The following is a 14,131-nucleotide window of genomic DNA, read 5'->3' on the forward strand; positions in this document are numbered from 1 at the left end:
AGTTCAGATACCTCTTCTTCCAGGAAGTGTTCTCTGACACTCACCCTAAGCTGATGAGATGCATTCCTCTGTAATCCCATAATTCACTCTCTATCTAATTATTCCACTTACATGCTGTACTAAAAGTATCTACCCGTGTTTCTGTCTCTCTTAGAAGACTGTGAATCCTGGCTGGTTGGAACTATCTTCACTTTTATTGCTGAATGAATAAATGAAAGAGTGGTTCTCTTTTTCATTGCTCCACCTACTTAAAGAAATAACTATATCAGTTTAAAAATATTTATGTCCTCCATTCGATATGATGGAATGTTACATTTTGTGGGGTTCATTGTTAAAGGGAATGAGGAAGATTTCTAGGAAATTAATCCCATTTAGGCTTGGTTAGAACAACATTTTCTAGAGAAATTCTGATTCTCCTTGTAAACTGTTTTCTTCAGTGTGGGAAATGACAGAGTACTTAGGTCCTGAACCCCATATTAAGGCAGGTGATTCTGACTCATCCTATTCATGGTGAATGATGTGATCTTTTACTCTGGATTTCATTTATGCCTGATAACCATATTCCAAATACATTTCAAAATTTAATCTGCATACATGTGTGCTAGCACCACCTACCTTCATCCTGTGTAAACTGATTTATTGGCTAAAGTTTCTCATTAATCTTTTCAAATCTCTTTCAACATGAACAGCACATATAAACACAAAAATAAGAATGAAAAAGAAATCAGCGTTGTGAGTCTCATTCAGTACTTTTAACTCTAAGGTTTTTAGAGACTGTTAGTTCATGGATTACCAAGACTCCTCAGTGCTTTACCTCAGGAGAGGGTCTAAGGTATAGTGATCAGTGATGGAGAACTGGGAATGGGAAGATAATGGGATTGGAATCTGATAGGAGATCCCCTTTATCCTAGGTAAAATGGGATATAAGGTCAGACTCTACTGATCAGAAAGAAGGGCAGTTGGAGATTAAATCTGAGAGCATCTACGAAGCCACTGGTTGTAACTAGATCATGAGCTCTTCATTAGTGTAGAATTTCATTCTTTATGGGCAGAATCCATTCTGACTAATCATTGTTCAACCTGTTAAATATTTTTTAACATCTCACTTGAATAAGACATCCTTATAAGTGGGTATGGGAGCAGTAAGTGAGATGAGGAGTGGAGGACTGAAGTTTTAATGTTGCCCGGCAAATTTTGGGGTGTTCTGGAAAACAGGGTCAAGCTCTCAGTTGTCTGCTAGGTTCCTCTATGGGAACCAGAACTACCAGTGGAAGAAATGAACAAAACCCCATGAGAGTTTTCTTCACAGCTGCATCTCCAATACCTAGAAAGTTTGTTGAATAAATGAGTCCAGAGTTGTTATATGTTCCTTTTTGTCTTTTCTGCTCATTTTTCTCTTGATTATCTCCTTTGGTCATTGTACTGACCATTTTAAGGACCATAGTTTCATGGCTTTAAGCTTGAAGCTAGGATCTTCATTATGCCATATTTGTGTATGTGTGTAATAAATCTAGCTTGAATTACATCCTATCCCCACCACCACCTTGGCAAGGAACTGCCCTAAGTAAAGCCGTTAACTGCTACTACTTCAAGACACTGAAATTAAGAAACATAGGACAACTATCACCTTGAAACTTATGATGTTTTCTTTTAAGTTGGTCCTCACAAAACTTTTGAATTTAGATATTAACTTGAGAGAAATTTTAAGAATTATGTATCCTTTTCCTATAAAATTGCAAATTTCTAGAGCCACTGCTAAATACCATGTTTTAAGTGATGAAATATAGTATTAAAACATGATCAAAATCAGTTTACTACTTTTTCAACAGCATTTTCATCTAAATTTTTCATGTCTTCTACAAAATGAGACTTAAAGACAGCACAGTAATTATTGCCATATTGGAAAGATCATTGCTCAATATTAAAAAAAAAACTTGAACTGATTTATGTTTGTCATTCGATGGGTACAAAGAATAAAATTAATATAGACAACTTATGATGCATAATAATGAAGTGAATACCTATGATCAGACTTTTAAAAAATATATATGATGTACTTATTTTTTCTGGTTATATGTACTAGTTCCGCATTTTACCAGCTTTGAAATATAGTGCTTTTATTATGATACAAGGTTTAAACATATTTTTAAAAATTTCTATTGTGACTTCTTTCTAGCTAATGGATTGTTTGGAAAGATGTTAAACCACAAAATGTATTATTTACTTTCTATATTTTTGATTTCTAATTAAATACAGTGGTCAGAAAATATGATCTGTGATAATTTTTAAAAACAAAAGTTGAGCCTTGCTATATGGCATATTTTGTGGTAACATTTTTCCAGTTATTATATGTCCCATGTGAAGAATACATATTTTCTGACTTGGATGCAGAGATCTATATGTGCTTGTTCTATCTACCTTAGTAATTATGCTATATAAATCATCATTATCTTTCCTAGCTTTGTCTGCTTGATAAAAAAATAATTGACAAAGGTATATTGAAATCTCCCTCTTCATAATGGTGGATTTTTTTATACTTTATGTTCCATCACTTTTGCTACATATATTTTCATGGCAGTTTTTTAGTTGCTTACATGTTTAGAATTTTTATAACTTCCTGATAAATTATGTGGTAAACCTCTGCATTCCTCCCTAATTATGTTTTCTGTCCTAAAGTCTCAACGGTCTTAAATAACATGGATGTATTTGCATGGTAAACCTGTTATTCTTTTACTTTCAGTCTTTCTTTGATTTATATTTAGATGTGTTTACTGTAAACTCTATATAATTAGACTTTTAAATCTATTCTAACAACTCTGTCTTTTGGCTTTTGTGTTTAGTTTGTTGTATTAGTTTTCTATTACTGTGTAACAAATTACAAACACAGTGGTCTAAAATAACACCGATTTACTATTTCACAGTTTTCTTGGATTAGGAGTCCAGTGCGTTTTCTCTGGGTCCTCTCCTTGAAAGGCTGAAGTCAAGGTGTCAACTGGCCCTGTGGTCATCTGGATGTTCAGCTAGCCAAGATTTACTCCCACTGTGTTGTCCAAACTCATTTCCCGGGAGGTGTGACTGAGGGCCCACTTTTCTTCCTAGTTTCTGCGTGGAGGCTATTCTCTCAGAGGTTGTTCTAAGGTCTTTGCCATGTGGCAAATCTGAGTCCTTTACTTAGAACAAACTGAAGAAGCTATTTTCTTAAAAGTTCATGTAATTAGGCCCATCTAGATAATCTCCCTTCTTAAGCTCAGTTGGGCCATATAACATAACCTAATCATGCAAGTAAAATCGATCAAATTCACAGTACCAGGGTTTATGCAGACCATGGGGCAGAGAAAAAAATCTTTGGAGACTCTCTAGAATTCTTCCTACTGCATCCATTTACATAATGATTATTGATGTTGGCTTTATTTTTATCAAATTTTTACTTTCTGTTTATATTTCCTTTCTATGTTTATTCTCATTTCAGATCTTAAAGAAAGGGAATTGCTTATACTTTTTTTGTTTTCTTGTTTGTCTTACATACTTTTTTCCATTCTACTGGTTTTGAAAATTATATTCTATCTTAGTTTTTTAAAAAAGATTTATTTACCCCCCCCCCCCCATTGTCTGTTCTCTGTGTCTATTTGTTGCATCTTCTTTGTCCACTTCTGTTGTTGTCAGCGGCACGGGAATCTGTGTTCCTTTTTTTGTTGCGGCATCTTGTTATGTCAGCTCTCCGTGTGTGCGGCACCATTCCTGGGCAGGCTGCACTTTCTTTTGCGCTGGGCTGCTCTCCTTACGGGGCTCACTTGTTGCGCGTGGGGCTCTCCTACGCGGGGGACACTCCTGCACGGCACTCCTTGTGCACATCAGCACTGCGCATGGGCCAGGTCCACACGGGTCAAGGAGGCCCGGGGTTTGAACTGTGGACTTCCCATGTGGTAGATGGACACTCTAACCACTGGGCCAAGTCCACCGCCTATCTTTGTTCTTTTAATAGCTACTTTTGAAGTTTTACCAAGCATAATTAATATCATAGAGAAATGATATAAGGACATTAGAAAACTAATTCCTAATATCCTCTCCAAACTTAAATGTTATTATAATCCTGTATTTTAGTTTTATCCATTTGTAAAACTCCTACAAATCAAGTATTACCATTGGAATTATTTTAAGCAGAATATGTTTACATACATTTATGAAATACTTACCAAGCTTTTTGCTAACCATTCCTTCTTACAACAGACCATACTTTTGGGATAATTCTTTTTCTTCTTTAAGTGTCATTATGTTAGAATCCTTTAGTCAAATAATTTAGAATTTCTTTTACTTTGGGTTTCTCAGTTTTCATTCACTTGAAAATGTCCTTAATTTTGCTCATATTTTGGAAGATATTTCACAGAATTATAGTGAGTGGCTACATAACCTTATGTGATATTTTCTTTCAACACTTTGAAAATATTATCCCACTGCCATGAAATATCCGAGTCATGGCGCCATCAGAGGTGCTTTCTCACCAAAATCAGCTACCGTTGATCCTTTTGTGTGGCCACATGGTGAAGCAAGATGGCTGCCAATCTCTGCCAAGGTCTCTGCCTTTCCCTCCAGAAGCTACCTCTTCCAGAACTCAGGTATGGGCAGCCATACATAGTAGGGCTTGTCTCTTTCTGGTCCTCCTCTATTAGTCTTGGCTACTCCACTTTCTTTCTGAGTTCAGCTGCAAGCTCTAAGAAATATGGCTCATCTCTCCCTGGGCCTCAGTTCTTTGAACCTCTCAGAGGCTTCTCTCCTTGCAGCTCAACTGTGGGCAAAACAAGAGTCCTTACTTTCACATTGCAGGAACAATATGGTGGCTTCCTTTTCCTGTATCTACTTTTGTCTCTCCTTGTGTCTCCATTTAAATCAGCCCCAGCCAGAGGATGGAGATCTAAACTGGCTCATGCCTCACCCTCCAATCCAAAGCCCTAAAGCAAATCTTATAAAGTAATCTAGTCAAAGGACCTTCAGCTGAATTTAATGCACCCACAGGAATGGATTGGTTCAAATATGTAATCTTTCTCTTTTTGGGATTCACTAAATTCAAACTGTCACACCAATTTATTTCTCCATATTTTGAATCAATTATATATAAAATATAAAATCTAGATACTCCAGCATGTTAAGTCTCACATACTCGAGAGAGCTGGATGGCGTTTAGAGCAACCCTTGTGTGTAACATTAAAATGACTACAGTAGTTTTCCGTTGGCATAGAGATATAATTCAGGTAAAAAATTCTCTTAAAAATTACTTCATATTCAGTGGTGTGTTGCTCAAGTGTTTTTCCCAACCAATTTATCATCATGCTTCATTATTTGGTATATGGGCAGACATAAGGAATCCATAGCTCTCCATCAGGAAGGTCTGTGAATCTTCCTGTAATTTTTCAGGTTTTGCTGAACTACTTCTGGGTACTATTATACCTTATGAGGGCAGAAAGGGAGCATCAAATAGTACATTAATAATGGCTTACTTAATATAAAATGGTTGTTTGGTACCTCTTTTCCTAGACTTAAGAGTATTTTCCCTTGTAAGAGTTTATGTAGTTAATATATCTTTACTACATGTAATCTAGTTACTACTTTCCCTAGTATTTCAGCTGTTATAAAGGACTACATGATAAAATAGTAATAACTCCATTGGCATTTTCTGCTGACCTTCAAGTTTGAAATGGTGCTAACAGACAGCTCTGTTGAATCTTAGACTCTAAATGGATCATAAGAGTTATACCGACTTTATACCTGGTTTTGAAAAATCATGAACTCAAAGTAAAATTAATTAAATTACCTACTCTACAACCTCTATTAGCAATAGAAAATTATATTTTATATGGATAATCATAGAAAATTGTACTGAGACTAATAAAAAGGAGAGGTCTTTCTTTCCTTTTCCCATAAAGGCCAAATAGACATAAAATTTAACCTTAAAAATCTAATGTTTCTTACATAAAAGGACCTTCTCATATGGATATGCTATGGAGCTGTTCTATGTAGGCAAAACTAAAAGGAAAATATGAGTGCGAAAGTCCTGTTACTTAAAAATATTTCTGCCTTGAATCATCTAGAGATTGTTCCCTGCTGTATACTTCACATAATTCCTGTCTAGGTTCTTATCATCTCCTCATTTAGCTCAGTCTTCAGTTGTTTTCATTCCAACCTCTACTGTGAGATCAGATTTAAATTTCTAAAACAGACTTTCTAACAAGAAAAACATGGCAGGATAAGGGGCCAGAAAGATGGAAGGTATTATTTCAATGGGGTACTCATAAATGGGGTGTCTGATAAAGAGAAATTTGGCCGGAGATCTGAGTAAAATTAGGGAGCTTGCCTTGTGAAGTACTCCAGACAGAGGAACTGTGATGGTTGTGAGAAGGCAGTGGCTGTGTGTACTGGAGGACTTCCAAAGAGGCCAGGAAACCAGAGCAGGAAAGATGGCAGGAGTTCAGACCACAGAGGGGAGCGAGGAGCCAGATCCTATAGGATCAATTAGGATTTTATTTTGAGAAGGGAAGCCTTTGAGCAGAGGTGTGATAGGATCTGATTTATATTTTAAAAGGATTGTTTTGTCTGTGGTGGGGATAATAGGCTCTGTATAAGAGCAAGAGCATTCCACAGCTTCCAAGAAAAATCCAAACTGCCAAGAATGTCAGTTAAGACACTGTAAAATAGAGAATTAAACCTGTATACTCCAGGTTAATCGATATTCTGGACTACTTGATGTTTGGTGAATATAGCATTACCTTTCACATCCTGTTATATCTGCTTATGTTATTCCTAATGCCTAAATATTGTTTCTTCTCTTCACTGCTTGGTGTGTCCTACTTAAACCTCAGGAGTCAGTTTTAATGTTAACTGTTGGGTGAACATTTGACCTTCATGACTTCCGTGACCCTGGGATGTTCAGTGGTTTTCTGACATTCTTCCACAACATCTTTTGACAATGACATAAACTTGAGAAACAACAAATGAAAATAGTTCAAAAGATATGAAGTTAATTAGACATTGTAGGCAATTATATGAATAACTGTAGTCTAACTAATGTTAGAATCTCCATAATAGCAAGCATAGATCAAATATTAAAACAAATAGTGAAACTACAGTATTTAAAACAGAAGGAAAGGTATTAAAAGGTCCCAAAGACAAGAGAAGTATGTGAAAGTTTTCTATAACTCTTATCTATATTATGCCAAACAGATCAGTCCTGCGAAGATATCAACAGAAGCAACAGAAAGTTATTCAAAGTACTATATTATTAATATTATTATTGTTATTATTCATGGTCCTAACACAACTTCTTTACCAGGAGCCTACAAAATCGCGTCTGTGGATGAAATCCAGCCCACCAGTTTTTGTAAAGAATAGGTGTGGCAAACAGCCGCATCTGCCTATGGATGTATTGTGTGCAACTACTATTACACTACAGTGGTAGAGCTGAGTAGCTGGAACAGACTTAAGGCTTATGGCACACTCAGTCTAAAGTGTTTATTATTTGGCCCTTTACAGGGTTTGCTTATTCTTGCTCTACATACACTCCTTCCTCACAAGCTCCTTCACTCCTTGGGGTTCTCAAATACGTACCACTCCTTCGGGTCGCAGTGACTGCTTCTCCTAGTCTGGGGCATGGTTCTCTGTCTCTTCCCAGCTAAGCCCAATCCTCCTTGAAGACTGGACTCTGGGCTGGTGCCTCTTAACAAAATTCTCCTCACGACAGGCTGTCCCCCTTTCAGGTCCACAGCAACACAAGTGTAGCCTGCCTCACTTTAATTACTTTGTGTTCTTGCCACCCTGATTAAATGACAGATCCCTGAGAAAAGGAAATGTTCCTTGGATTTTGCATTTCTTCTCCAAATGAACAAACATTAAGCATTTCAACTTAGGTAGTTGGCATTAAGATTCCTTCTGAAGCTTTAGTGAGTCAGAAGGGAATTCAAATTTAGTTTATTGCCTCATGCTACAAATCAACATACTAAAGTGATCCCAGCCCAAAAGTTTAGAAGAGGAAAAAAAAACCAAAACTTACAAAGGAATTTTCCTATTAAAAGTATATGTAGGGTTATGGGTCCTAATGAGGAATTGCCTCCAATTGCGAGGGAGTTTCCTCAGTTAATTCCAGCTGCTTCCAGATGCCTCTAGCCATGACTCACTCGTTCCCCTTCTACTTTGCTGCTTTAAAACTACTCTAAGAATTGGAAAACAAGACCAACATGTGGTAAAAGTTGTGTCTAAAATTAGAATAAATAGACTTTTAAGGACCTATGAGATTTTTTTTCTTTCACAGGTGCATAAACAGGGCTGCTCTTCCAAGGAAAACTTTTCTGAATTCCAGTTTCTTTGCTGCGTTCTAAGTGGGTGTTTTGCTTGAATCAGATACCCAGTACAATTAACTGAATTATTGTGGGATAGAAAACAACACCTTGACCAGACTAAAGAAAGTAATCTATAATGACCTGCCTATAATAAAAGAATACATTTGATGCTATTAGCAAACAAATTATATTATTACTTTAAAATGGGTTCCTAACAAGGAGTCCATTAGCTTGAATTGAAATTCAGAAAAACAGTCTTGTGGAGACATGTTGGTTCGGGTGTGATATATTTATTAAATAATACATAGTATATTTAATATACTGTTTTCACCTGACTGGCAAAGGGGTCATGGAACAAAAGTTAAGAACCTCTGCTTTAAAAAATAAAAATTGTTTTTAAAAACTAAACAGGCACCCAATTTTAAGCAGGACTAACCTAAAAATATACCTAGTTACAATCATTCATTTCCAAGTATGCTGTCTAGAAATAACAAAAGTCATGTTGCAAAAGTCACTCCCACATAAAAAGTAAAAAGAAATTAAGAGTAGATAGTTTTGGAAATAAAAGATAAATTAAGGAAAACTTTCATTTTTACAACTCACATTTGTAAACCATTATTTACAAAGGTGCTATTAAACAAGATATAACATCCAGAACCGTATAAAAGTGTAAGGATATTTATAGATTTCATTTGTATCTCTGCATTTTGTCATTCTGTAAATGTTTTCCATAGAAGATAGGAATATTTGAAATAAGTTTTTTCTTTAAAATTTCTTAAAAGCTTAAAGCAGTAAGATAATTTTCATTTGTTTAGCAAGGTACATTTTTCCTTATTTAATATGAGAGAGGTAAAAAATTTAAACCAATTTATTCACACTAAAACAATTAAAAACAAAGATCTCCTAACTTACAAATCCTAAAGAAAAGTCATTAAAGATTTAAAAACCAGGACAATATTATAACTTGGCAAAGTTAGGAGAATTTCATATTCTAATCTTCTATATAGTATTGTTCCATATGAACATTTTCTCAAACATTATTTCTTCTACCTGTGTCTTTGCAAAATGTTTTTGCTGTCAGATATACTTTGTCCCTTCTGTATATATTCAACATACTTTTTTTTGCACACTATAGTATAGCTTTTTCTTATTAAAATATGATACTAGACTATGTTTTTCATCAAATAGAGCTAGAAAGTACCTGCTGTACCCAAGGTCTAATTTATACTTATTATAAAATAATTCTTCACGTTGCCTTTCCCATTCCAATTTACTAATAACTAGAAATCTGGTCCTATTCCAAGATCCTGGATTTTTCCCTCTCATTTTTTATTTATAGTGCTAATGGAGAGGTGGAATTAATTCTTAAATCTTATAACGTGGCATTATGTTATATATTTATATATATAATATTAACAAAACTCATTATAAATAAAATAAGTCAGGTAACTGGGTCTTTTTCATCAGTATAACAAATAGTGGAGTTGTGACTTTGCCCACAAATTGAATAGACCAGAAATTAAAAGCTAAGGAATTGTGGACTGTTTTCCTGGCTCAGTGAAGGCAGTGTTGTGTTTGAATATAACAGCAGCGGCTTAATGCTTCTTGTCTTTTACCTGGTCTGCTTCTCTGATTTAAGCTATGGACACATACCTCAAAGGTATTTGAAATACTTATCTCTGCAGACAGACCCTGAGTTTAAGGCATTCTGATCTTTAGTATTTGAAGGAGATACCCTTTTTGGTGTTCACAGAACTATATCTTCTTCAGTCATTCCCATTTTGGTTATTTCTCACTTTCATATAGGTTATGGTTACACAGAATATTCCAACAGAGACAGAAATAAATCTGTACTTAGATTTTAATTATCACACCAAATGCCTATGCATATAAAGATATTTACTTCTGAATTTCATAGCAAGTTAACTAAAGTTAGTATATAAATGTGAAAATATTTTTAATTACTAGTAAATAACTTGTTTTAAAAATAATGTGTATGAGAAATGTCGAGGGTAGAATTTGACTTATAAACTGAAATTTTGTTTTACTGGGTAAAAGGTAATCATATTGCATTTTCAGTTCAGACTCTAAAATCATTGTTTCTAGTGTTATGACATAACATTTTAAAAGAGTTGTAAATATTTTGAACTAGGAGCAGTACAGACTCTTATATGTTAAGAGAGTTCATCATCAATTACAAGTTATAAAGCAAATCCTGGTAAGAAACAAAATAAGTTCATGTATATACTGATTTAGGGAACTTACTCAGGCACAGTCTTTATGGAAGAAGTCATACTCCTCCATTTTTCTTTTCATTTTATTGTCACATTAGTGTCTTTGTAAACTATCTTCTGTAAAATGAGAATAATCTTCCTAATGCAAAATTTATTAACCCAATTATTTTGTGGGGATGCCTGCTAAATTAAGACTAGCTTCTCCAAAGAATTTCCTTGGCTAACATCAGCATTATATTGCCCCCCCCCCCTTTTTTTTTAATACATTCTGAAGTTTGCTCTTAGCTGAGTAAAAAAAGATTATGCCTTATTATACTTTTTCAAATAAGCAACTTCAGTGAGGCAAACTCATTAAAACCTAAAAGTTATTTGCGTGAGAAAAAAATTGAATGATTCTATCAAAGTCTCAAAAGTTTTCCTTTCCTACAAAAAACAAAGCACCAAGCCTTACCATACCACCTTAGGAAGGTGAGGCATAGCTTTAGAAGACAGGCAGATAAATTTGAATGTCTTTGCCAAATTGGTAACTTTCTTTATACAAACAGGATGACATTGGGTAGGGACAACAGCAAGGAAGTATATAATTAGGAATTTTCTGGTTTGTAAAACTGAAGATACATGACAGGAAGGACACAATAAGATCAAACACAAAAGAAAAGTAGGCAAGGGATATTGCTTCCTAGCATGGTAACACAATTCTATCCTCGTATAGATAGTAAACATCTTATGATTTGCAAAGCTTCAGGCAGGGTGCTCCAGGATAGAGCAAAGACACTCCATTTTACTTCAAGATGCTTATAATCTTGAATGTATATAGTTAATTCAGTTATAAGACAAAAGAGGTAGGACAGTTGCCGCTGATAGCTTTTTGATAAAATTAACACTTGTATTTCAACACTATTAATTTTTAATATGAAAGTCAATTTCAGGGCATGTGCTGCACAACAATGTGTGAAGTAAACCGTGTTCCAGTTCTGCATTGAGTGGCTGTTCTACTGTAAAGGACAAAGCCTACGAAAATGGAGGTGCAGCCAGTAGGTAGTTATTTTATTATTTGGAGAAAGTGTCAGCCTTTTGGGGGCACCTTTCTTGAACTTAATACAGTTGGAAAAAAAAGCAAACCAAAACAAAAAACAAGTCCTTTCTGGTCACTGTTAAACGTATAACTCCAGTACTTGGTTTCCAAAGGTCTGTGTAACAAAACCTCACTTTAACTATCCATATCATTTCTCGGTACTAGATGTCATTCTTTTCTCATCTGGAAGTTGAGTACATGGACAGTATCTACCCCTTACAGTTGTTCTAAGAATTAAATGAGTTGATAAGTCTAAAATGTAACTGTGCTGGTATTGTTCTCTCCCTTCAGCTGAAGTACATATCAGTATCCCCTCATAGATCTAAATCTTCTCCATCATCAGCACCAACTTTGGTACTTATTACTGAATACAGTTTTCCCACACCAACCAAGCCTTCACAATCACTTCCTCCAATGTCCTTGAACCTCCATAGATGCCACTGCACAAAACAATTTAATACTTAGATTCAATAAAAGGCCTATTTCATTGTCTGCAAAATCAGAGTTGTCTCTGGCCTGTCTCTCCTCCCTCACCTCTTCTGGAGCACTGTAATCATACTTTCATCTTTACTGCTCTGTGGGGGATAATATCACCCTTAGATCCAGACCGCTGGACTCTGTGCTTTGCTGGACACTGCTTTTGTCATCCTCTGGCTTCCCCATATGGTGAGGAGTCTGTCAGGCCAGGGGCAGATGTGCCCACTCGAGCCCACTGTCCCTTCTGGAGCTTTCCCCAAGGGAACATTCTTCAATGAGGAAGTATTCTATATCTGTGCTGTCCAGCATGACAGCCACTGGTCATGTGGTGCCTGTTGAACATTTGAAATCTGACTAGTGTGACTAAGGGATTTTACTTTTATTTAATTTGAATTGTCAGCAATACTTAAATAGCCATATATGGCTAGTGACATTTTGGCCACTAAGAAATCTCTTATCAAGATCATGGATGACTTCCTTCGTGTCAGTTCATTGTTTCTATCTTCCTTGATGTCTTAGCTATGCTCAGCACAATTCAGCAATTGCTTCTTCATGATGATGTGGTTCTTTTGACCTCTGGGAAAACACTTTTCTGGTTTTCTCCCTATATCTCTGGTCACCTGTTCAGTCTTCTTTGCAGGCTTTATCTCTTGTGCTCAATCCCTTCATCCTCACTTTTTAAGGAAGTTGCATCCAGTCTAATATATATTAATCAATATAAAATCTTGACCTACAAATACAGATTCCCAGACCCAAAGACATTCTTGAAATCTTCACTTAGCATCTCAATGTAACAAATCCAGTAGCATCACTCTTAATTTCTCTTTCCTGCAAAAAGCCATCTCCTCTTTCAGACTTTGCTGTATCATTATGGCATCAGTATCTACCTAATTGCTCAAGCCTAGTCTAGGAAGTTATCTTTAATTCCTCTCTCTTTCAACAAGGCCAATATCTGGTCCTTAAGTGAGAACTTTTAATGCTATCGTCAAAAATATCATAAATCTGTGTATCTTTATTATCATAAACCTAGTTCAAGTCACCACCACCTCTAGCCTTTACTATAGCAGGAGTCTTCAAACTTGTCTTCAGGCGTCTCTGCTTGCCATCATCACCACTTATCCCCTGCAACTTCTAACTTAGAGAAGCAGCTGAACTTCTAAATGGGTGGTTGGGGAAGACTTAGTGAAAAGGTATCCTCTGGTTCAAGACTTGAAATAAGACAGGAATAAGCTGTGCCTGTATATCTAGGAAAAAAGAGAACTCTGGGTAAGGGGACATGTAAGGGCCATATGCTTTGAAAGGAGAGTACCTTTTATTGTAAGCAGAATGGAAAGACACTGAAAGATTCTAAGTATAGAAGGGAAGTCTAGTCCATGGAGAATGGAGAGAAAGGAGTAAGAATGGAAATTAGAAAAACCTTTTTGGTGACTTATTAGAGTAGTTCATGTGGAGGTGGAAGTAAAATTGACTTAAAAAAATTGGAAGTTATGAATTGGATGTGGTATGTGACGGAACAGAGAGTACTGAGGATGACTTCTAGGATTTTGGCTTAAGAAAGTCAAAGCTTGGTGCTGCTTGGTGAGATAAGGAAAGCCCAGGAAGGAGCAGTTCATATGGTAGTGGGGTGGCAGAGAGTATAATCAATGTCACTGTTTTTTAGGGGCATCATGAAGATAGGCTCCAAAAACAGACAAAGGTTACCAGTCACCAGTCTATGAGGTGCCACAAAGATGAGAGTTTTTGAAGTTATAGTCCCCAGAAACCATTTACTCTTGATATGCTGCTGATAATTTAGATATGGGAATTTTGCCATTCCTACTAAATAGTCCAGGAGAGAGGCTCATTAGTTTTGTGTGAGCATGGAATACAGTCCCTCTGAGGCTCTCCAGTTGCCTTCCAGGATGTCCTTTAATCCTTCACACATCTGTGCTCAGTGCCAGGAAAATCTATGCAGAGCAGTAGATGACAAAATTAGCTTAGGAACAATAGGGCACACATTTTATATAAGGGCAATAGCCGTA

General features: G+C 35.9%; 1 protein-coding gene and 1 pseudogene across 6 annotated transcripts in view; both read left to right on the top strand.

Annotated features, from left to right (window-relative positions):
- Window positions 1–14,131, top strand: part of KLF12 (KLF transcription factor 12) — a 487,534-nt gene that overhangs the window by 239,043 nt on the left and 234,360 nt on the right. The window lies entirely within an intron of this gene.
- LOC139436596 (motile sperm domain-containing protein 1-like) overlaps window positions 4,473–14,131 on the top strand; it is a 41,960-nt pseudogene continuing 32,301 nt past the window's right edge.

This window comes from Dasypus novemcinctus, chromosome 15 (genome assembly GCF_030445035.2).
Source record: "Dasypus novemcinctus isolate mDasNov1 chromosome 15, mDasNov1.1.hap2, whole genome shotgun sequence".
In the NCBI taxonomy this organism is placed as follows: Eukaryota; Metazoa; Chordata; class Mammalia; order Cingulata; family Dasypodidae; genus Dasypus; species Dasypus novemcinctus.